A 26,431-nucleotide genomic window follows, 5' to 3' on the forward strand; every position below is an offset into this window, starting at 1 on the left:
GTTCGCTCACAGGTGGATCCCTGGGTTCTACAAGTGGTATCTCAGGGATACAAGCTGGAATTCGAGACGTCTCCCCCTCGCCGTTACCTCAAATCAGCCTTGCCAGCTACTCCCCCGGACAGGGAGGTAGTGCTGGCGGCAATTCACAAGCTGTACCTCCAGCAGGTGATAATAAAAGTACCCCTCCTTCAACAGGAACGGGGTTACTATTCCACAATGTTTGTGGTACCGAAACCAGACGGTTCGGTGAGACCCATTCTAAATTTGAAATCCTTGAACACTTATATAAGAAGGTTCAAGTTCAAAATGGAATCACTCAGGGCGGTTATTGCAAGCCTGGAAGAAGGGGATTACATGGTATCACCGGACATCAAGGATGCTTACCTGCATGTCCCCATTTACCCACCTCACCAGGTGTACCTCCGTTTTGTGGTACAAGACTGCCATTACCAATTCCAGACGTTGCCGTTTGGTCTGTCCACGGCACCGAGGGTATTTACCAAGGTAATGGCCGAAATGATGATACTCCTTCGAAAGAAGGGAGTTATAATTATCCCATACTTGGACGATCTCTTTATAAAGGCGAGGTCCAGGGAGCAGTTGTTGGTCGGAGTAGCACTATCTCAGGAAGTGCTACAACAGCACGGCTGGATTCTGAATATTCTAAAGTCGCAGCTGGTTCCTACGACGCGTCTGCTGTTCCTGGGTATGATTCTGGACACAGAACAGAAGAAGGTGTTTCTCCCGGAGGAGAAGGCCAAGGAGTTGTCATCTCTGGTCAGAGACCTCCTGAAACCAAAACAGGTGTCGGTGCATCACTGCACGCGAGTCCTGGGAAAGATGGTAGCTTCTTACGAAGCAATTCCATTCGGCAGGTTCCATGCAAGGATCTTTCAGTGGGATCTGTTAGACAAGTGGTCCGGATCGCATCTCCAGATGCATCGGCTGATCACCCTGTCCCCGAGGGCCAGGGTGTCTCTGCTGTGGTGGCTGCAGAGTGCTCATCTTCTAGAGGGCCGCAGATTCGGCATACAGGACTGGGTCCTGGTGACCACGGATGCAAGCCTCCGAGGTTGGGGGGCAGTCACGCAGGGAAGAAACTTCCGAGGACAACGGTCGAGTCAGGAGGCTTCCCTACACATAAATATTCTGGAACTAAGGGCCATTTACAATGCCCTAAGTCAGGCAAGACCCCTGCTTCAAAACCAGCCGGTGCTGATTCAGTCAGACAACATCACGGCGGTCGCCCATGTAAACCGACAGGGCGGCACAAGAAGCAGGATGGCGATGGCAGAAGCCACAAGGATTCTCCGATGGGCGGAAAATCACGTGTTAGCACTGTCAGCAGTGTTCATTCCGGGAGTGGACAACTGGGAAGCAGACTTCCTCAGCAGGCACGACCTCCACCCGGGAGAGTGAGGACTTCATCCAGAAGTCTTCCAACTGATTGGAAACCGTTGGGAAAGGCCACAGGTGGACATGATGGCGTCCCGCCTAAACAAAAAGCTAAACAGATATTGCGCCAGGTCAAGGGACCCTCAGGCGATAGCTGTGGACACTCTAGTGACACCGTGGGTGTACCAGTCGGTTTATGTGTTCCCTCCTCTTCCTCTCATACCAAAGGTGCTGAGGATAATAAGAAAGAGAGGAGTAAGAACTATACTCATCGTTCCGGATTGGCCAAGAAGGACTTGGTACCCGGAACTACAAGAAATGATCTCAGAGGACCCTTGGCCTCTGCCTCTCAGACTGGACCTGCTACAGCAGGGGCCCTGTCTGTTCCAAGACTTACCGCGGCTGCGTTTGACGGCATGGCGGTTGAACGCCGGATCCTGATGGAAAAGGGCATTCCGGTTGAAGTCATTCCTACGCTGATAAAAGCTAGGAAAGATGTGACAGCAAAGCATTATCACCGCATATGGCGAAAATATGTTGCTTGGTGTGAGGCTATGAAGGCCCCCACAGAAGAATTTCAGCTGGGTCGATTTCTGCACTTCCTACAGTCAGGAGTGACTATGGGCCTAAAATTGGGATCCATTAAAGTCCAGATTTCAGCCCTGTCTATTTTCTTTCAAAAAGAACTGGCTTCACTGCCTGAAGTTCAGACGTTTGTTAAGGGAGTGCTGCATATTCAGCCCCCTTTTGTGCCCCCAGTGGCACCTTGGGATCTCAACGTTGTGTTGGATTTCCTAAAATCACATTGGTTTGAGCCACTTCAGACCGTGGAATGAAAATATCTCGCGTGGAAAGTGGTCATGCTTTTGGCCTTGGCTTCGGCTAGGCGGGTGTCAGAATTGGCGGCTTTGTCCTGTAAAAGCCCCTATCTGATCTTCCATATGGACAGAGCAGAATTGAGGACGCGTCCCCAATTCCTCCCTAAGGTGGTATCAGCGTTTCATTTGAACCAACCTATTGTGGTGCCTGCGGCTACTCGGGACTTGGAGGCTTCCAAGTTGCTGGACGTAGTCCGTGCCCTGAAAATCTATGTTTCCAGGACGGCTAGAGTCGGAAAGACTGACTCGCTGTTTATCCTGCATGCACCCAACCAGTTGGGTGCTCCTGCTTCTAAGCAGACTATTGCTCGCTGGATCTGCTCCACGATTCACCTTGCACATTCTGCAGCTGGACTGCCGCATCCTAAATCAGTCAAAGTCCATTCCACGAGGAAGGTGGGCTCTTCTTGGGCGGCTGCCCGAGGGGTCTCGGCTTTACAACTTTGCCGAGCTGCTACCTGGTCGGGATCAAACACGTTTGCAAAATTCTACAAGTTTGATACCCTGGCTGAGGAGGACCTTGAGTTTGCTCATTCGGTGCTGCAGAGTCATCCGCACTCTCCCGCCCGTTTGGGAGCTTTGGTATAATCCCCATGGTCCTTACGGAGTTCCCAGCATCCACTAGGACGTCAGAGAAAATAAGAATTTACTCACCGGTAATTCTATTTCTAGTAGTCCGTAGTGGATGCTGGGCGCCCATCCCAAGTGCGGATTGTCTGCAATGCTTGTATATAGTTATTGCCTAACTAAAGGGTTATTGTTATGAGCCATCTGTTCGTGAGGCTCAGTTGTTATTCATACTGTTAACTGGGTATAGTATCACGAGTTGTACGGTGTGATTGGTGTGGCTGGTATGAGTCTTACCCGGGATTCCAAATCCTTTCCTTATTGTGTCAGTTCTTCCGGGCACAGTTTCCCTAACTGAGATCTGGAAGAGGGGCATAGAGGGAGGAGCCAGTGCACACCAGTAGTCCTAATTCTTTCTTAGAGTGCCCAGTCTCCTGCGGAGCCCGTCTATTCCCCATGGTCCTTACGAAGTTCCCAGCATCCACTACGGACTACGAGAAATAGAATTACCGGTGAGTAAATTCTTATTTTTTGCTAAATACTGCTAGGTAAATTGGACAATCATTTTTATTAGTAGTCGTGTATTAGTAGGGGTGTATTGGACATTCAATGTTCACACTATATTGTATACCTTGTGCATTGGGTAGAGTTTTCTGTGGGTGGGGGCTTTCAATTAGGCATCTGCACAGGTCTACGTGCTATAGTTAATAAATATGTGCCCAGCTATGAAGATGTGTAGATGTGAACTGTGTTAGTGTTTAATGTGTGATGAAATATTAATATGAATTATGGAGATAGGTCAGAGATCTTTCAGCTGTTGTAACCCTCTCTCTCTGCTTGACTTCCGCAGGTTTATTGGATTCATACTCCTAGCATTACTTCATCTACTATATGCGTTTTCTATGAAACACTGCTAGGTAAATTTGACTATAATTTATATTAGTAGCTCTCAGTCTTTAATCAGGCAGAAAATCGTTGTGTATTCGTAGGGGTGTATTGGACTCTCAATGGTCACACTTTATTCTGTACCTTGTGCGTTGGGTAGTTTTCTGTGTGTGAGGCTTTCAATTAGGTCTCTACACAGGTCTATATGTTCTACTTAATCCATATGTCTGGCTGTGGAAGTGTGGTAGAATAAAGTGTGATAAAATATTAATTTGAGTAATCGAGGTAGACCGGAGATCCTTCAGCTGATGTGACCCATTTCTCTGCTTGTCTTCCACAGGTGTATTGCATTCATACTCCTAGCATCCCTGCATCTGCTATATGCGTTCTCTGCTAAACACTGCTAGGTAAATTTGACTATAATGTATATTAGTAGCTCTCAGTTTGTAGTAATGTAGAAAATCATTATGTATTTGTAGGGGAGTATTGGACTCTCAATGGTCCCACTTTATTGTATACCTTGTGTAGATGTGAACAGTGTTAGTGTTTAATGTGTGATGAAATATTAATATGAATTATGGAGATAGATCAGAGATCCTTCAGCTGATGTGACCCTCTCTCTGCTTGTCTTCCACAGGTGTATTGGATTCATACTCCCAACATCCCTGCATCTGCTATATGCATTTTCTATGAAACACTGCTAGGTAAATGGGACTATAATTTATATTAGTAGCTCTCAGTCTTTAATAAGGCAGGAAATCATGTATTCGTAGGGGTGTATTGGACTCTCAAGGGTCCCACCTTATTGTATACCTTGTGCATTGGGTAGAGTTTTCTGTGGATGGGGCTTTTAATTAGGCCTCTATACAGATCTACATGTTCTACTTAATCCATATGTGTCTGCCTGTGGAAGTGTGTTAGAATAGTATGATAAAATATTAATTTCAGTTATGGAGGTAGACCGGAGATACTTCAGCTGATGTGACCTATTTCTCTGCTTGTCTTCCACAGGTGTATTGGATTCATACTCCTAGGATCCCTGCATCTGCTATATGCTCTTTATACTAAACACTGTTAGGTAAATTTGACTATAATTTATATTAGTAGCTCTCAATTTGTAGTAACGCAGGAAATCGTTGTGTATTCGTAGGGGTGTATTGGACTCTCAATGGTCCCACTTTATTGTATACCTTGTGCATTGGGTAGTTTTCTGTGGATGGGGGCTTTCAATTAGGCCTCTATACAGATCTACATGTTCTACTTAATCCATGTGTGTCTGGCTGTGAAGATATGTACACATGAAGTGTGTTAGAATAAAGTGTTATGAAATATTGATGTGAAAAATGGATAGACCAGAGATCCTTCAGCTGATGTGGCCCTCTCTCTCTGCTAGTCTTCCACAGGTGTATTGGATTCATACTACTAGCATCCCCGCATCTGCTATATGCGTTTTCTGCTAAATACAGCTAGGTAAATTGGACTATAATTTTTATTAGTAGACGTTTATTAGTAGGGGTGTATTGGACATTCAATGTTCACACTTTATTGTATACCTTGTGCGTTGGGTAGAGTTTTCTGTTGGTGGAGGCTTTCAATTAGGCATCTGCACAGGTCTACATGCTATAGTTAATAAATATGTGCCCGGCTATGAAGATGTGTAGATGTGAAGTGTGTTAGTGTTTAATGTGTGATGAAATATTAATATGAATTATGGAGATAGATCAGAGATCCTTTAGCTGATGTGACCCTCTCTCTCTGCTTGTGTAACACAGGTGTATTGGATTTATACTCCTAGGATCCCTGCATCTCCTATATGCTCTTTCTACTAAACACTGCTTGGTAAATTTGACTATAATTTATATTAGTAGCTCTCAATTTGTAGTAACGCAGGAAATCATTGTGTATTAGTAGGGGTGTATTGGACTCTCAATGGTCCCACTTTATTGTATACCTTGTGCATTGGGTAGAGTTTTCTGTGGATGGGGGCTTTTAATTAGGCCTCTACACAGGTCTACATGATCTACTTAATCCATATGTGTCTGGCTGTGAAGTGTTTTAGAATAAAGTGTGATAAAATATTAATTTGAGTAATGCAGGTAGACCAGAGATTCTTCAGCTGATGTGACCCATTTATCTGCTTGTCTTCCACAGGTGTATTGTATTCATACTCCTAGCATCCCTGCATCTGCTATATGTTTTTTCTACTAAACACTGCTAGGTAAGTGTTACTATAATTTATATTAGTATCTCTCAGTCTTTAATAAGGCAGTAAATCATTGTGTATTAGTAGGGGTGTATTGGACTATCAGTGGTCATGCTTTATTGAAAACCTTTTGCTTTGGGTGGAGATTTCTAAGGGTGCAAGCTTTCAATTAGGCCTCTACGCAGGTCTTCATGCTATAGTTAATAAATATGTGCCCTGCTGTGAAGATGTGTAGATGTGAAATGTTGTAAATGTGTGATGAAATATTAATGAGTCATGGAGATAGACCAGAGATCTTTCAGCTGATGTGACCCCTCTCTCTGCTTGTCTTCCACAGGTGTATTGGATGGGTGGTATTCATGTGACCGGTGGTCGGGTGACCGACAGTCACATGACCTCCTCCACCATCCCGACTGCTCACTATCCCGATGGTCAGCATGCCGACTAACAGGGACTATTTACACTCGTGGGTGTCCACGACAGTCGCCACCGAGCCCGCAGCGTGGCGAGCGCAGCGAACCCGCGAGGGACTTGCTGCACTCTGCCCTTCCCGCTGGGATCCCGGCGTCGGTCTCCTGACCGCCGGTCAGCCGTACTACACCCTATTGGATTCATACTCCTAGCATCCCCTGCATCTGCTATATGCTTTTTCTACTAAACGCTTCTAGGTAAATTAAACTATAATTTATATTAGTAGCTCTCAGTCTGTAGTAAAGAAGGAAATCATTGTGTATTAGAGGAGGGGGGTTATATTGGACTATCAATGATCATGCTTTGTTGTAAACCTTTTGCTTTGGGTAGAGTTTTCTGAGGGTGGCAGCTTTCAATTAGGACTCTACACAGGTCTATTTGTTCTACTTAATCAGTATGTGTCCAGCAGTGAAGTCGTGTAGGCCATGTAGATGTGAAGTGTGTTAGAATAAAGTGTGATGAAAAATAAATTTGAGTTCTGGAAACAGACTGAGATCCTTAAGCTGATGTGACCCATTTCTCTGCTGGTCTTCCACAGGTGTATTGGATTCATACTCCTAGCATCACTTCATCTACTATATGCATTTTCTACTAAACACTGCTAGGTTAATTGGACTATAATTTATATTAGTAGTTGTGTATTAGTAGGGGTGTATTGGACACTCAATGGTCACACTTTGTTGTAAACCTTTTGCTTTGAGTTGAATCAATATTCTTTTTAAATTATATTTATTTATGAGATATGAAGGTAAATTATTTCATACATACATACTTTAGGACAACACTTAATGATGCCATCTCACAGTATGGCCAAGACTTGATGGAAATTTAGACATAAATCTTGAGCTATTGTAGGTGCTGGTGTTAAAAAAAAAAAAAAAAAAACCTCTAGCCAGGATTTTGTGTCTCTCTCTCTTGTTTTAGGATATTTCAGTTGTTAAAATGTACACTATTTGTAATCAGCATGACAAAGCCCCGCAAAGGACTTAATCACTGAGATTGCAATTTTATACTACTAACAATATTTTTACTCATTCCTAGTAAAATATTATTCGGTGATGCATGCTGGGTTGTTAGAACTTTTGTTCATCAAGAAAACATGAAGACTCAATATAATATAAAATATTGATAAAAAGGTGAAGTCAAATTTTGAATCACCATCATGAAGCCTCAAGTAATGTTAAGTTCATGTTCAACAAATTAATCATGAATTAGAATTACAGAAGATAGATAGACAGTCACGATTGCGCACACGTGGCTGCTTTTCTTAGTAGAGGGAATGAAGTTCCACCAACACTTCACAAATAAATGAACACAGAATAGAAACCCTCCACACAGAATAGCGCACGCATAAAATACTTATTGGTTTGATGGATCTTTCAAAGTCTCATGTGACCTCAAAGAAACAAAAAAGAATGCATATAGTATTATATCTTTATGGCATTTCTACTAAGTCTTTATGGGGAAACTCGTACCCTTAACTTTGTCTATCGGATTAATGATAGACAAATAAGCGTCTGAAACTCCAATTAATCTTGCAGGGTCCCTCCTCTTAAAGAATCCTCCTTCTGATATTTTCAGCAGTGTCTCCTCAGGATGTTACATGTGAAAACAGAGATTCGCCACCATAGTGTAAAACCATACATTTATTTTCACAGACATAGATAAAAATTAGCCTCCCACCCTTAGGTGGTCTACTAATCGACAGGTAGACAAAACAGGTTAAAAACAGCCAAATTGTGACATCTGCAAATGTTGGACTCCTACCAGATGGAATGGTCTATTCTGAAAAATAGACTTTTTCACAGGATTAGTGAAGAGACCTCAGGCGTCCCTGGAAACAGTCCTTCGTCCTGGGTAGTAGTCCGTCGTCTGCAGCGCCCCTCCTCACCAACGCGTTTCAATACACAAGGGTATCTTTCTCAAGGTGTGAAAGATACCCTTGTGTATTGAAACGCGTTGGTGAGGAGGGGCGCTGCAGACGACGGACTACTACCCAGGACGAAGGACTGTTTCCAGGGACGCCTGAGGTCTCTTCACTAATCCTGTGAAAAAGTCTATTTTTCAGAATAGACCATTCCATCTGGTAGGAGTCCAACATTTGCAGATGTCACAATTTGGCTGTTTTTAACCTGTTTTGTCTACCTGTCGATTAGTAGACCACCTATAAGGGTGGGAGGCTAATTTTTATCTATGTCTGTGAAAATAAATGTATGGTTTTACACTATGGTGGCGAATCTCTGTTTTCACATGTAACATCCTGAGGAGACACTGCTGAAAATATCAGAAGGAGGATTCTTTAAGAGGAGGGACCCTGCAAGATTAATTGGAGTTTCAGACGCTTATTTGTCTATCATTAATCCGATAGACAAAGTTAAGGGTACGAGTTTCCCCATAAAGACTTAGTAGAAATGCCATAAAGATATAATACTATATGCATTCTTTTTTGTTTCTTTGAGGTCACATGAGACTTTGAAAGATCCATCAAACCAATAAGTATTTTATGCGTGCGCTATTCTGTGTGGAGGGTTTCTATTCTGTGTTCATGAATTAGAATTACTCTTAGTGTTCTAGTCCTTTAAATGTAAACTAAATAATAATTAAGTCCCTAACCGAATTTTATCAATGAGACTGAAATTTCCTACTGTAGTAATAAATTCTTTATCCTTGTAAAATATTAGGTAAAAATACTGGGTTAGTTTTGAATCTTGGAAGTTCAAACCTAGAACCTTGCAATACCATTAAAGTCAGTGTGACTAAAATCTTCAATCATTTTAATCTCACTAAAAAGAGAACAGAACATTTCCTGTGAATACTGATGGAGAGTTTAGTGAGAGGAATCATTATAACATAGAATACAATGATTTAGTAAATTAATGCTTTAGTGTTTTGAATGACTTGTGCCAGAAGTGTCTGAAATTCTTGAAGACCAGTGATATGCAACCTGGGACGTTAAAACTGTGCAACTTCACTTCCAGATGGTTGTAGTTTATAAATAGGGCGTTTTAAAACCGAGACAGTGCCAGGACAAAACACCCTATTAGTAAGTCAATGAACATACACTCCATAAATGGGCCTCATTTGTTAAAAGGAAGGGACATACTATAAAACTTATGCATTAACTCTATAAATGTCAGTGTGATGATGTATGTTTTGGAGCTAAATAACATACCTATATGAGGGTATTTAATTAGTGCCCTTTTTTTGACCAGTCAAAAAAAAAAAAAAAAAAAATCACTTTTTGCCTGTTTCAATTCCTGTGTCGTTTTTTCGACTGGTCGAAAAATCCGGCACTGGTGAAAACCACAAGTATCTGCAAATTCGCTGCTGATACATGTGTTTTGGCAAATTTGCGGGCATTTTTTCCCGTTTTTGGCGCATATTTTGACCCATGCCGATTCGGAAAAAAAAGTGATACGGCATGGGCGAAAATGGATTAAAAACGTACGAAAATGCCCGCAATTGAATACCGTGTTGAATTAGTGCCGAAAAACGGCACTTAATTGAATACCCCCCTTAAAAGGAAAACCCTTTACTAAATCTCTCTAATGACACATGCCCCATTTATTTGCAGCAGGATAAATCTATTTCTTTATCAGTATTTAGCAGCAGAGAGCCCAGAATCTGAGACCGGCCGAGTGTCTACAGACTAGTAGATTTATACTCATGGGCAGTACCAGCAGTAGCCCACTGCCATATAAAGCATTGCGTCCCATAAAAGCACCTATTGTTTGCATTGGCATTCTATGTCTCTGAGACATTTCAACTGAGTGTGATTTTAGAAATCCTCAGAACATCGCCTTCAGCAGTCAATACATATTTATGATGCATGCACAAATACATCAAACATTCCTGTGTGAATAAAACATTAGGACTTTAAAAATGTTACCAGGTAACAAATGTGAATATGAAGTATCCTCTTTAACAGAACAGCGAGACAAAATAATCATGTGGCATCAGCCTGAATAATTTCATGTACAACGTATTTAATAAAATAAGTACAATACACAGTGATGGTAAAGTCTTCATGCCTTCTTATGTTACATATATAAGTTAATTGCACCACTCAATTACTAGTTTTTTTTACAGGAATGATCTCTCAAAATAATCTCTTAGCTCATTACCACAACACAGGCTATTTTGCAAGTTTACTTTAATCTTCTGTTCTCCATACGCAAAGTTACAAAAATGTTTCTACCTTTATTTTCCATTATAAATAAGTGCTACTTGCAATATTAAGCAGACTTTTCTGCCATAAAAGCTAACAAACACAAAACTGTGTGGGCAGTACAATGGGTTGGGTGTACGTGACCGGCGGGTCGGGAGACCGCCGGTCACAATGGCGACATCGGGATTCCGGCAGGATTTTGAGCGGGCGGAATGTAGTGGTCGGTATTGTGACTGGCTGTCTCCTGTACAATAAGGGAGCTTTATTAAGCCATGAATTGTAGTAGTCTGTAAAATGAATAACATTACATTCTGTGGGAAACACTGTTGCTATGCCAAACAGCTGAAAAAACAGACAAAAGAAACCACTGCAACTGATAGGGCATTAGTATTTCCCAATGAGCGCAGTCCATCAGTGTAATGGGCCCTACACATTTGTCGATCCGCCGCCAAGCTGCCTGACAGCGGATACGGCCGTCGGGCGACCCGGCGGCGGGGAGGGGGCGCAGTGACAGGGGGGAGTGAAGTTTCTTCACTCCCCCGTCACCATAGCACTGTATGCTAATATGGACGAGATTGTCCATATTGGCCTGCATGCATAAGCGACGGTGCACCAACGATGATTGAGCGCGGGGCCGCGCATCATTCATCGTTGGTGCCTACACACAGAACGATATGAATGAGTTCTCATTCATTAATGAACAAGAACGTTCATATTGTGGTTTTATCTGCTAGTGTGTGGTTCCATAAGACTGGGTACACACTGGCAAGATCTAGTGGCCGACTGGCCATCTGATTAGTTAAGCTATGCACACTTACCAATCGGCCTCTCTATGTCAGACCACACATCGCTACTGGGCTCGTCCAGTTGTGATGTCAGTGTTGGCGGTCCCTGCAGTTGGGGTGTCACCCGTACTGTCAAAGTCAGAAAAATATCTCTACACACACTGCCATATTTGCACCTCATACTGGTCCGCGCTGCGCATGCGTACGCTCTCCCGTACGTGCGCATACTCACAGTCGCGGGCACCCGCAGGCGCATGGTATGCGTATTTACGGTAGAGTTTATGTAATCATAGCGTGCGACTCATTCGTTACATATTTTCACTAATAATGTATTTTGTAGATCATGGTCCCTTTGATAGATTCTGAAAGTTTGGTTAATATAGAATGTTCATGAACAGAGAAATCCCTCTTTGTTTGATACGAAGGGTCAGACAGGAGTAATACAGTGGTGTTTAGTATCCATCGGAAGAATATTTAATTAGAAATATTCCGGTGTTGGTTTGAAGCAGATAAATCGCTCGTGCGAATAGTTATGGACATAAGAAGTTTATGAACATTTACTTTATTACCCATGCGGCGGGAAACCCAGTTTCCCTCCCACCTGAGCTGTTGGAAATAGTCACAGCCCACCTGTATGAATCAACCTATGACCTTTTGTTATAATGCGAAGCCGAATTCCTGTGTCCAATGAACAATGAGATTGTAGGGACCATTGAATTGTATTGTGTGTGGGGCATAAATAGGCAGGCCGACCATATCCAGTACACTCTCTTCAACGGTTCTCATTGCTGATAATCGGGAGCTGGATATCGAGGCGCATGCGATCGTTTCCCCTTGTGCGTAAGTGTTTCTCCGCAATCATATTGTCTTGATGTTATTGTGAGCCATTTCTCTCTCTCTCTCTCTCTCTCTCTCTCTCTCTTCTATTTCTCCCGTATTTTTCCCTTAATTGTATTGTATTGTATTTCCTGTGTAGTTATCTGGTTAGTTAGTCTGTTATATTGTAGTGTATGCTTTGTACTGTGATTCTTTTGCAAGTATAATAGTCACAATACATATAATAGGTTTTGGACCCTAAGCCCAGGTATCTGTGTATTTCTTATAGTGTTAAGTATTCCCTGAGCGTCGGTGACGCTCAAGCAGCTTTGTAGTTAATCAGGTTACACCAGGTTGCACTTACACTCTGTCACCACACTAAGGTTTACTGTATATTTCGTTGTTAAAGGTATAGATATAAAGGTTTAACGTTATAAGCGTCTGCACCGCTGGTGATCTCCTCGTGGTCCCGAGCGTCCGCTACGCTATAGCGAATCATTACGTTAGTCGGCAGCCAATAGCGTGCCTGCCTGTGATCTCTGGGCCGTAAGCGAACGTGACGCTTGAGCGTCTCGACTACGGTTGAGCGATCGTTACGCAACTTGCGTACCCTTACGGTACTTCTTACGTAGATAGCGTATAGTGTTCTTAGACCTCTTAAAGTGTTTTATATACGATAAATATTTAGCTTTATCAATTGCGGGCTCGTCCAGTCCTTCACATATCTGCACTAGGTAGATCAGCAGACATTATCCCTCAGCAAAGGGCGGGAGGTTGTATCCCTCGTAGTGCTGACGGGATAAGCGTCTGCTTCGCTTAGGTAAAGGGTGCTGAAGGAATCCGGGAACCGGAGGTAAGAACAAAACGCTAGTGTCTTTTAAAACTGTTTATTTTTCTATCTTGCGTACACACGCACGCATATATCTGCATTTCCTTTTCATTTGTGTATTTTCGTATATCACTCTCCTGTGCCAGTTTTATAGTTGATAAAAGTGCTAAAAGAGATTTGCTGTTATTTCATAATTTAAGAATAGAGGTAATAAAGTTAAAATATAGACAAACACACAGTTTTGCCTGGGAGATAAGGCGAAGTCAGTGTGGTGTGTGGTAGATGATCAAGGATCATCTACATTGATAAAAGTATAAATTGTGTTACGGTGGATCTTTGCTTTGCGTGCACGTGTCCCTAACAAAGACTTGCGTACGCAATCCAAAGGCCGACGCACGCAGCGTATATTACGCAACGGAGCGTCCGGTTACGCCCACGTAGCTCAAGTCACGATAAGTTGATTTTTAACGCAAAGCGATAAATAACGCAAAGCGATAAATAACGCAAAGCGGTAAATAACGCGAGGCGAGAAATAACGCAAGTCTATTTTTTTGGGTGTCCGAAATTTAAATTAACAGATCCTGCTCCTAATTGGTAACACATCTGGTCTAAAGAAAAATTTCTGCGCAGAAATAGAAATAGAAACAAAAGTGTACATGTGATGAGTGAGTGTTTTTGTATTACATAAGTTTATATAACTTGGAGGTTGAACCAAAAGAAATCACCGAGTACTCGTGAGGAACATACGTGTAAGTGACATGCACGGTGGCTAGGGAGGCATCCTTAGTTAAACATACAATTTGAGCATTAGAGTATAGCGGACCAGGAGGTCGTATAAAACAAGACCAGGAGGTCGTATAGAACAAGACCAGGAGGTCATAGTAGACCAGCAGGTCCAGGTACAGTAAACAAGGAAGTCCGCTATACAGTCCACAGGCACAACACCGAAAAGGGTTGGTGCAACACCCATATAGGCCATACAAGCTCTCGCTGAAGGAATTCGCAGCCGCAATTTTCGATTCCATTGGTCTTTCCGTACATAAGCTTAGTTGCTTGTGTGCTGAACGATTGGACCGCACGTAATTGTGTACAGTAGTTAGTAATCTGACCTAGTACCATTAGAGTAAAGGGGTCACAAACGCTATTTGTACATTCTAACGTGATTTGTGTAATTTTTTATTTTTTCAAAAAGGGAAGTTCGCTGGTCACTCAGGAACTATCTAACAACCCCACCTTTACTGGAAAGGGTAGTGCTCTTCGGATCACACTCGCATTTTTCAAGTAAACAAAGGTTAATAGGTGCCCTGGGTCGAGTGCGCCAGCACCATATCGGTGTGATCAGGTCGCATTGGTCGGCGTGGGCGAGCGAGTGGGGTGCTCGGTAAACTTCACCGCCTGCCTATCGTGAATATTTTGGTTTTCTGTAAGGGTTCGCTGAAGACCCTGATATAGAGATCAGAGGTAGAGCAAGCAACACCTGCAGATTATGGGGGCCAGTTGTTCAGGAAGGGGGCGATCAACCTCGGTTCGGGTTGACTCTGTAAACCGACCAGTAGGATCGGCCAGATACGTAATGTGTGAGAAATATGGAAGTCACACAGAGGTTTTATGTGATGAATGGGAGAGAATGACGGTACATGACGGGGAGAAATTCCCAAGAATAGGTAGCTTCAGCCCAGAAGTGTTACAAAATTTAAGGAGGAGGATATGTCTCATAAAATCAGCAAAGAGACGAATCAAGCATTATGATTATTTGCAGTTGTGGCAACAGGAAGGTGAGATACAGAGAGGTTTGGCTCAGGCGGCGGGATCTGGGTCGGTCAGGAAACTGATAGCCACGGCCCCACCGCCACCATATATAGCGGGAGAGAAGTTGATTGCGGAGAAAGACGCACTAAGGTGTAACACACAATCACTTAGTAACCATGTAAATGTTAAAGATAATGTTGAACCATTAACCCATGCAAGTATTAACCCGTGCAAGTTGTACCCTGTTTTGAACTTTCCTCAGGAGTGTGATCAAGAAGACGATTCGGCAACAATTTCAGCGCTCTCTCTAGCGGCCACCATATCGGAAACCACAGTAGGAACTGCTCCACCCCCGAGATTAGTAACAAAGGCCCCTAGCGGAGGGATAGGTGAGGTCGTGTCAACGGGTAAGTACGGCACCATACATTATGCTGAAACAATTTCACCACAGGCTGTAGAATCTACACAGAATGAGGTTGTTAGAGTAAATCCTGTTAAGGTAATAGTAGTTCCCAATGGGAAAACAGACACGTCAGGAGCCACACCCGTTAGGAACATTGCCATGTATTGCCCGTTTACCCGAATGGAATTGAGGACCATAGTGTCTGAATTCCCTGACCTTAGAAAAGATTTGGTTGCTAGCCAAAAATACATCAGGGACCTAGGAAACACTTTAGAGCCCAATAATAAAGATTGGCAGATATTGCTAAGAGCTTGTTTACCCTCCAATGTCGACGCAGCTCAATTCTTAGTTGACTGTGGATTAGATCAGGATGTACCTCTTACAGATGTGTACAACAAAGATAACGTAAAAAGGATAAATTTACAGTTAAAGGAGTATTTCCCAGCCGTTGTTAAATGGAACAAAATATTCTCCATTAAACAAAAGGAGTCAGAAACGGCAGCAGAATATTTTCACCGGGCACTATTAGAAATGGCAAAGTACACTGGTATAGAGGACATTAAGACCAATGCAAACCATCAAGAAGTAGCAGTATCTGTACTAATGGATGGTTTAAAGGAAGCATTAAAGGCAAGGGTACAGACCACGCAACCATGTTGGCGAGGTCTGTCAGTGGCCACTTTGAGAGAGGCTGCTATTGATCACGACCGGAACATCACCAGACACAGGGAGTCACAAGGTGATAAGTTAATGTCAGTAAGTATACAGGCCCTGACCACAAAGCAGCCTGTGGTAATATCACCAAACCCTGTGGGTAAGTCAACTGTGGTAACATGTTATTTTTGTCACAAACAGGGACACTTTGCACGAGACTGTAGATCAAGAAATCGACAAAAGTCTTACCAACCCCCTAGACAACGACACGACACACGACATTGGGATCAGGGTCCACAGAGACGGAGTTATGAGCCACATACAGGGGAAACAAAAAGATATCCCCCGAACAGAGACTGGCATGCCTCTGGTAGTTCCCAGCTATCTCCCTCACAAGTAGTTGCTGCCAGCGGGATTCAGGGAGGTCACCATACCCAATAGGGGTGTGGCCATACCTGTAATCTGCAGCCAGTAAAATTGATTGCAAGCCTTGGAAGTGAACCCGAAATTGCAATTAATGTAGCTGGTAAATCATTAAACTTTCTTGTAGACACAGGGGCGGCCAAGTCAGTGATAAATTCGACAGTGGGCATGAGAACCACTGGTAGGACAATTCCAGCCATGGGAGTAACAGGAGTAGTCCAGCACTACCCTGTTAGCAAACCAGCCGAGATTACAATAGGGCCTTTGCATACCAAGCATTCCTTTTTGCTGGCTGCATCGGCACCAACTAATCTCCTGGGAAGAGACTTACTGTGTAAAATGGGGTGCGTCATTTATTGTACTCCTGAAGGTGTATTCTTGGACATACCTGAGAATCACGCTCAGGAAGTGCGAGACATGTTAGACTCCCCGTCAAAATTAATGTCGCATACCATTATGACAAATAGGAATCCATCCCAAGTAGAAGAGATGACATCTCAGATACCAGAGTCACTTTGGACAAAAGACGGACAGGACACTGGATTAATGGCAAACGTAGCTCCAGTAGTTGTACAAGTAAAAGATGGTAGGATAGCTCCAAAAATCCCACAGTACCCTCTGAAGCCAGAGGTGGAGTTAGGAGTTTACCCAGTAATAGAGCGCTTGCTACAACAGGGCATTCTGGTAAGAACGTCCAGCACTGCCAATAGTCCCATCTTCCCTGTTAAAAAGAGTGGGGGGAGGGGTTACAGACTAGTGCAGGATCTAAGGGGGATTACCAAAATAGTTGACAGTCAGTTCCCCGTAGTGCCAAATCCAGCTGTCATCCTAATGCAAATCCCTCCCACTGCCAAATTTTTCACTGTCATTGACCTCTGCTCCGCTTTCTTTTCGGTACCTCTGCACCCTGACAGCCAATATTTATTCGCATTCACATACAGAGGAGTCCAATACACGTGGACTCGATTACCCCAAGGTTTCATAGATAGTCCAAGTATATTTTCTCAGGCTTTGCATGATTGTTTACAGTCTTTCCAACCAGTGAGTGGATCAGTATTAATACAGTACGTGGATGATCTCCTACTGTGTTCTGATTCATTGGAGGCATCCCTGAAGGATACGAAACAGCTCCTGTTTCATCTTTCAGACACAGGACACAAGGTTTCCAAAGACAAGTTGCAATTATGCCAAACTAAGGTAAAATATTTAGGACACTGTTTAACACAAGGACTGAGACACCTGACCGCTGATAGAATTCAAGCAATTAGAGACATGACTCTGCCACAAACCCAGCAACAGATCAGAACGTTTTTAGGAATGTGTGGGTATTGCCGTAATTGGATCCCAGGGTTTTCCATTTTAGCGTTACCTTTGCAGGAAATGGTCTCCTCAAACAAACCTGATAGGATTTCGCATACAGACGAGTCCGAAACAGCATTTGAGAGACTTAAACAGTGCCTAACGCAGGCACCAGCACTAGGTATGCCAGACTATGGGAAACCCTTTGAACTATACGGAACAGAAAGTGCTGGTTGCGCGGCAGGCGTACTAACCCAAAAGCACGGTGATGCCAGCAGGCCAGTAGCATATTACAGCGCTCAGCTAGACACGGTAGCGCGATCCCTCCCCACATGCTTGCGAAGCGTTGCTGCGATAGCATTGCTAGTGACAAAAAGCGAAGATGTCGTGCTAGGCCACAACCTCACAATCCATACGCCACATGCAGTGTCAGCCTTATTGAATTCTGCCCAAACCAGACACGTATCATCAGCGAGATTTACAAGATGGGAATTGGCCCTAATGGCCCCCGTAAACATCACCATAAGGAGATGCAGTGCATTAAATCCTGCAACATATCTCCCAGGTGTGCCTGGTCAGGCACAAAGGGTGGAAGGTGAGAGTGATGGGGAAGGAGGATTTAATACAAAGGAAGATACACATGATTGTATGGAATATTTGACCCAAAATTTTACCGCAAGGCCTGACATCAGTGACAACCCACTGGAAGATGCAGAACTCACGTTCTACACGGACGGTAGTTGTCATAGACAGTCAGACTCGGGAGACTTGTGTACTGGATACGCAGTCGTAGATGACCAAGACACCATAGAAGCGGAACCGCTAGGCCCACCTCACTCAGCCCAGGTTGCTGAACTGGTCGCCCTAACCAGAGCATGTGAATTGGCTAAGGGTAAGTCAGCCAATATCTACACCGATTCTAGATACGCCTTCGGGGTAGTTCATGATTTCGGAGCCCTATGGCGCCTCAGAAATTTCATGACGGCAGCTGGTACACCGGTAGCGCATGCAGCTCACATAAAAAGGCTTCTAACAGCGATACAGGAACCCGACAGAGTGGCTGTTATCAAATGTAAAGCACATACATATAGCCAAGACCCAGTATCGCTTGGTAACAGCCGAGCAGACGAAGCAGCTAAGTTAGCAGCTGCTACCCCCAGACAGACAGACACAACACAACTGATGGTATTTAATACCATCAACACACAAAAGTTGTGTGAGATGCAAAATTTGTGTTCCACACAGGAAAAGGCAGTCTGGAAGGCAAAGGGATATGGCCAGGAGTCCTCAGGACTCTGGACGGATGGACATGGTAAACCAGTGGCCCCCAGAGCATATCTTCCATGTCTGGCTGAAGCAGCTCACGGGCTGACTCATCTAGGCAAGGAAGGGATGTGCAAATTGGTAAGAGCATATTGGTGCGCCCCAGGATTCTCCTCTCATGCGAGTAAAAGAGCAATGTCATGCCTTACCTGTTTGAGAAAGAATATTGGAAAGGCAATACCTACAGAACCATCCCATATCCCACCTGCCGGCGGCCCTTTCCAGGTAATACAAATTGACTTTATACAATTACCCCCTTGTCGGAATTTGAAATATGTACTTGTTTGTATAGATGTTTTCTCAAATTGGGTCGAAGCATTTCCTGCGGCTACAAACACCGCTATGTTTACTGCTAAGAAAATTGTGCAGGAATTTGTATGTAGATATGGTATCCCTAGAATAATCGAAAGTGATAGGGGTACCCATTTTACAGGTGATGTCTTTCAAGGAATGTGTAAGTTGATGGGAATTGATAGCAAGCTGCACACTCCGTACCGTCCACAGGCGAGTGCGAAGGTCGAAAGAGTGAACAGCACTATTAAAAATAAATTGAGTAAAGTGATGGCAGAGACAGGATTGACATGGCCAGAAGCTTTACCCATTGTATTGTACAGTATCAGAACCACTCCCAGGTCCCCTCTTAATCTGTCCCCTTTTGAAATCTTGTTTGGTCGACAACCGCATGTCATGATTAACCCTCAGGATGATTTGAAATGTAACAATGAAGTGACTGTAAAGTACTTGATTAACATGAGTAAACAGTTAAGGAATCAAAATGATAATCTGAAGTTAGTGATTCCTGATTTACCAGATAGTAATTGTCATGACATTGAACCTGGGGATTATGTAATGATACGGAATTTTCTACGCTCAGGTTGCCTTATTGACAGATGGGAAGGACCATACCAGGTCTTATTGACTAGCACTACAGCATTGAAGGTTGCTGAGAGAGAGACTTGGGTTCATTCATCCCACTGCAAGAAGGTTGCTGATCCAGAGAGGTCCCGCGATAAGGAACAGACGGTAGAGGTTGTATCACTGGAGTGTCTGTTCCAGGAGGACTAAGGCGGCACCTGAGCATCGAGAACCACAAGATCAAAAGCAGTTGTCGATCCCCTGTTCCCTTTTATTGTTTTTCTCCACTTCCCATCCCCTCTCCCTAAAATTTCTTTTTCCCCCTTCTCATTCTTCTCCGCTTCCTCCTATAAGATGGACTTGCCCCAAGAGACTGTGATCCGGATTTTCCTGTTAACCATGATGTTGACCAGAGCAGTCTGTTCCGGCGAGAGTACCATGGAGGTCGAGAGAGGTTCTGGAATGGGTTCTGATGATAAAGATGGAGGCGTAGTTTTCCGAGAACAACATAACCAACAAGCAAAGGCGAGTATCAGAAAACGATCCGATAGCATTGACCATAGAAGGAATTGTGAAGGATTGTTAGCTGAAGAAAACTGTATCTGTAGGCTCTGTAACAATGTCATTGAGGATGGGTGCATTAAGAAATGCCAATCCAGTTTTAATATCCATATGGACCGGCATCCATTGAGTGACTATCACTCCTTAGTGGGTAGTGTGTTAAACAAAACAGATTGTTGGGTATGCTCTCAAGTACCTCAGGGTCATAGCAAATCAGGGCTAGTACCAATTTCCTTTAACGATAGAGGAGGTACTTGAGTTAAATGGTGGGAGACCGGTGGACCGGAGGTTTAATATCTCCAGTCCTCCTAGTTTAAAGCTCCACCAATACCACGTGGATAGGTCCCTATTATGTTTCAACATCTCCAATCCCCGAAAGCCCGGAAATTGGGAAGTGTCATGGAGCAACCAAACCATGACCTTTTCGCATAGAGCAGATAGAATGCCTACAGATACAGAGCTTGTACGCCACATAGCCAGTAGAGGAAAATCTTTCCGGTATAGGTATACCTTAGGAAATAGGATTACTAGAGTTGGAGAGGTATCACCAGGATACTGTGCACATATCGTACAACCTGATACGTGTACTAAACAGATGGAAGAATTAGGGTTAGGAGATTTCACATGGAAGGTGTGTAATATGGTTATGTCCTACTCCGTCCCATATGTTCTCCCCGATGATGCATATTTCATATGCGGGAGAAAGGCGTACAAGTGGCTTGCCCCAAACTCTGAAGGATTGTGTTATATTGGAAAAGTATTGCCTGAAGTAATGACTGTGTCACATGACAAAATGAAAGACATACACCGTGGTGCCCAAGCTCCTTATACTCACACCCATTACGAGCACGTTGTTAAAAGGCACCTGATAGAGAAGACAGAGCATCCGGCCTCTGATCTGATAAGTGAATCCACCGGGATTCAATTCTTAATCGCGTTAGATTTCACCCGCACCGCTAGAGGAGTGCTGAATTATAAATACATATCGGCGCTCGCAGATTTGTTAGATAATATCACTGAAATGTATGATGACACGTTTAGATATACTGGAAGGGAACTTCAAGCTTATAAAACAGAACTGGTGCAGCATAGAATGGTTCTTAATTACCTCACAGCAGTGACAGGCGGATATTGTGTTACATTGGCAACACAGTATGGCGTGAAGTGTTGCACGTATATCACGAATAGCACCGAGGATCCGGTCGAGGTCATAGACCAAAAGATGGACGATATTCTCCAACTGAAGTGGGAATTTCGCCGAAAACACAATCTCACTCTTGCTGCTGTAGGTAATGAGCTGACTGGTTGGGTGTCATGGTTGAACCCGCGAAATTGGTTCTCCGGTTTAGGAGACTGGGCTCAAGGAGTCATAATGGATGTTGGGAAGTTTCTCCTATGTATCTTAGGTGTTGTCATATCAATTGGCTTGATATTTAGATGCGGTCAGGCTTTAATGAAGTGCAAACAAAGTACAAGAGTAATGAGTTTGAGGAGTGAGGAAACTGTAATTAACCTGGATTTGATTTATGACCCAACAATAGAAAAAATGATGTAATGAAAATGCGACTATACGGTCCGTTTCTTTCACCTGTTTTTCTGGTTTTTCTCCAAGATAAAAAGACCCACTTGGACGAGGAAGTTGACGAGACGATATACAGACAACGGATTGACCAAAGAAGAAGTTTTGACCACTTTAGATACGGACATTTGATGAACTTTGCCATGGATCCCCAGTTTCCCTAGAATTCTTAAACTTACGCTAGCCCAACACTTTTTGTAAATCTAATGGCATTGACAAAGCTTTTTGCTCGCACCTAATGGGCAAAACAGCGCAAAGAAGACGACTTTCAACTGATACCGAACAAAACTTCAACCGACAGATGTATATTTACCTGACATAGAATACCACCGCATTTACCGTAATTATGTCTTTTCTTCATTTCTACAACCCTCAGGTAATAACACACATAGTCGATAGGGAATACAGGCACAGATATCAGCAATCACATATCTCCCCCATTCATGTATCATCAACTAAAATGTGCTCCCCCATTTTGTTACAACCAAAGCCAAAAAAGAGCTCGGTAAAGTTTGACAGCCCATCCACAGACCCGTACCACGGGATAAGAAGGAATTCACATGTATACTTCGCAATACCTCGAAGCTTGATTTACAACACGTACGGCACGATGATACATGACCCCCCAAACATGGACTCATACACACATGCTTCTGCTATCTCACTAGGTCATACCCTCTTCCCACCTACTCCTCTCTCCTCCCTTACCCAACCATGGAAATGAATTAACCCCTGACATATATTTTTCTCCTTTTGAAATGTTTTAGAAGGTGGCAGTTATTATTGACTGCCAAAGGGTGGACTGTCAAAGTCAGAAAAATATCTCTACACACACTGCCATATTTGCACCTCATACTGGTCCGCGCTGCGCATGCGTACGCTCTCCCATACGTGCGCATACTCACAGTCGCGGGCACCCGCAGGCGCATGGTATGCGTATTTACGGTAGAGTTTATGTAATCATAGCGTGCGACTCATTCGTTACATATTTTCACTAATAATGTATTTTGTAGATCATGGTCCCTTTGATAGATTCTGAAAGTTTGGTTAATATAGAATGTTCATGAACAGAGAAATCCCTCTTTGTTTGATACGAAGGGTCAGACAGGAGTAATACAGTGGTGTTTAGTATCCATCGGAAGAATATTTAATTAGAAATATTCCGGTGTTGGTTTGAAGCAGATAAATCGCTCGTGCGAATAGTTATGGACATAAGAAGTTTATGAACATTTACTTTATTTGCACTTTATTACCCATGCGGCGGGAAACCCAGTTTCCCTCCCACCTGAGCTGTTGGAAATAGTCACAGCCCACCTGTATGAATCAACCTATGACCTTTTGTTATAATGCGAAGCCGAATTCCTGTGTCCAATGAACAATGAGATTGTAGGGACCATTGAATTGTATTGTGTGTGGGGCATAAATAGGCAGGCCGACCATATCCAGTACACTCTCTTCAACGGTTCTCATTGCTGATAATCGGGAGCTGGATATCGAGGCGCATGCGATCGTTTCCCCTTGTGCGTAAGTGTTTCTCCGCAATCATATTGTCTTGATGTTATTGTGAGCCATTTCTCTCTCTCTCTCTCTTCTATTTCACCCGTATTTTTCCCTTAATTGTATTGTATTGTATTTCCTGTGTAGTTATCTGGTTAGTTAGTCTATGTTATATTGTAGTGTATGCTTTGTACTGTGATTCTTTTGCAAGTATAATAGTCATAATACATATAATAGGTTTTGGACCCTAAGCCCAGGTATCTGTGTATTTCTTATAGTGTTAAGTATTCCCTGAGCGTCGGTGACGCTCAAGCAGCTTTGTAGTTAATCAGGTTACACCAGGTTGCACTTACACTCTGTCACCACACTAAGGTTTACTGTATATTTCGTTGTTAAAGGTATAGATATAAAGGTTTAACGTTATAAGCGTCTGCACCGCTGGTGATCTCCTCGTGGTCCCGAGCGTCCGCTACGCTATAGCGAATCATTACGTTAGTCGGCAGCCAATAGCGTGCCTGCCTGTGATCTCTGGGCCGTAAGCGAACGTGACGCTTGAGCGTCTCGACTACGGTTGAGCGATCGTTACGCAACTTGCGTACCCTTACGGTACTTCTTACGTAGATAGCGTATAGTGTTCTTAGACCTCTTAAAGTGTTTTATATACGATAAATATTTAGCTTTATCAGTACACACCGGCAGATGCACCTATATATCTTTTGGATATATCGGCATTGGTTGTGCTGCAGGGCCGGTCAGATATGTCTGTGAACAAAGTCGTTCACAGACATATCAGGTATACACACCCGCCGAACCGCAACAGATATATAATTAGTCACTTGAATTACATATCTTTATAGTGTGTACCCAGATTAACCCAGGAGTAGGAAATGTCCAGCACTTAAGCGACTGGCTGTTAGGGCATGCTAAAACAGTGGCAGAGCATGTTGGGATGTGTAGTTCCACAAGCAGCTGGAGCACCGCACATTGACTACCCGTGATATAACCCAGCTTAAAAGGGAACTGAATAATTAACTAGTTAATAGTCTTCTAGACCAAATTTCAGAAATAGATCAATACATCAATTCTTAACTTTCAAGACCTTAGTAAGAACAATTTACAAACATGCACATGTATGACCTGTTTCATTTACCATGCATAAATGGTACACACTGGTGTAGTGATGACTGGTCTGTGCCTGCAGCTCAAGCTCACGCAACCACCGTGTGTGCCACATGATGGACTAAGGTGTCCATAATTGCTAAACCATACTTCACCAGAAATCCGGTTAGAGCATGGTAAATGCAAGTCAGATACTGTATGAGATAAACAGCTTTGTGCTTCTTACACAGGTGATTGTGACAATTCTTTATCAGTGCACACTGCCATTCAGCCCACAGAAATAAAAAACAAAACCATAGATGATTCATTGGACAGCTTCACAATCCGCGTCACAGAGAGTGATGTAGACAGAGGACCAATTAATTTAGCATGTATGCAATTTCCCCTATGCTTTGTGTTCCGATCTAATAAACCGTCTGTGTGTACAGAACGAGAAAGTATCAAAGATCAGGCCTCCGATCTTTTTAGCTGGATAAATTTGCCACTGAAACATAAATTACTTGTTTGCACCTTAGTTATAGAACAATTACAGGATGTTTAAAAAAAAAAAAAAAAGTAACAAAATTGTATGTATATCTTATGTGTTACAGTAGATGTTGAGTGACAGCCGGTATGCCACAGTACGTCATCCAGGAACATGCGGGTGTGTGTAACATTTCCGAAGTTACGGTACAGGACGGAATGGCGCGCCTTCCCTGGCATCAGTAACAACTGGGTTCCAGGACAACTTCCAGAGACCTGTACCAGCAATCTATACTCTGCTAATAAACACTCCCATCTATCATTTAACTGTTGTGCATCTGAATTCTTTAACCAAAACAAACAGAAATGAAGCAGATAGACAATAAATTAAATGGGTAACTAGAGCATTGGTGTAACTGCACTCACTATGGGGTGTTTGGGTGTAGTGCCGCTGCATGGTGAAAGGTGTGTCGCCTTTCTGGTTAGTAATGGAAATAAATGAAGGGAATGCAGCACAGCAAGGAAGTAATGGAGTAAGGCGATAGATGGGGAATGGCACAAGTGTATATACAGAATGTATTATGCCTGTGTGTTTAGCAGATGTGGAATTTATGGTGGTGTCTGATGTAGTGGTAAAGTGTTTTATTGATATTAAACATTAATAACCACTTGTGAGTCACAGGGTTCAGGCGTTATCCTTTCAGGATAACACCTGTACAGAATAGTCAAAGTAGTAGATACAGGGGCAGATGTACTAACCTGGAGAAGGCATAAGGAAGTGATAAACCAGTGATACGTGCAAGGTGATAAAGGCACCAGCCAATCAGCTCCAATATGTAAATGAACAGTTAGGATCTGATTGGCTGGTGCCTTTATCACCTTGCACTTATCACTGGTTTATCACTTCCTTATGCCTTCTCCAGGTTAATACATCTGCCCCATTGTCCTTAGGTGGCATCCAGTCTATTGTGGAATCCACTTACCAGTAAGTACTTTTGTAGGGCAATGAATGGTGGCTGTGGCTGCTGGGCTTGATGGTGAGGTTGCTAGGGACACAGTGGCATGCGTCACTCAGTTGCCTTAGCTGTGTGGTCTCCTGCAGTATTCGGGGAGCCACGGGTGATATGGACCACGCGCCGGGGACACGCTGATGCCTGTCTGTGCCGGCTAAACTTCGAGGTCTGCAACCCGTTGTCTTACAAGATTTGATGAGAGTACCTCTACTCCAGCCAGAGAGAGTAGCAGGAAGTAGCTTTGCTAGTGATGCTGGTGGTGTTCTTAATAAGTGTGGTCATCTAACACATGTAACCCTATAGGGCCCTATACACTAGAGCAATTATGCCTGATTTCAGCCCAATCCGGGCATTCGGCCCGATATATTGTGTGAAATCGGGCATTTTTGAGGTGTCTCTGGTCCGATCCGATGCGCGTTCCCGTGAGCATCGGATCGGATCCTCCAGATTGAATGTGCTGCACATTCAATCAGGTCCCACCTGGGGGCATGGCTGGG

The 26,431-nt window shown here is 43.4% G+C and overlaps 1 long non-coding RNA gene across 1 annotated transcript; it reads left to right on the forward strand.

The window, feature by feature from the left end:
- Positions 1–3,689: 3,689 nt before the first annotated feature.
- Positions 3,690–25,230, forward strand: LOC134943394 (uncharacterized). The gene is made up of 8 exons (XR_010181514.1): positions 3,690–3,757; positions 4,066–4,132; positions 4,363–4,429; positions 4,737–4,803; positions 5,119–5,195; positions 5,498–5,564; positions 5,877–5,943; positions 25,050–25,230. It is a non-coding gene; the product is annotated as an uncharacterized LOC134943394 (long non-coding RNA).
- The last annotated feature ends 1,201 nt before the right edge of the window (positions 25,231–26,431 follow it).

This window comes from Pseudophryne corroboree, chromosome 7 (assembly GCF_028390025.1).
Source record: "Pseudophryne corroboree isolate aPseCor3 chromosome 7, aPseCor3.hap2, whole genome shotgun sequence".
NCBI classification, from domain to species: domain Eukaryota; kingdom Metazoa; phylum Chordata; class Amphibia; order Anura; family Myobatrachidae; genus Pseudophryne; species Pseudophryne corroboree.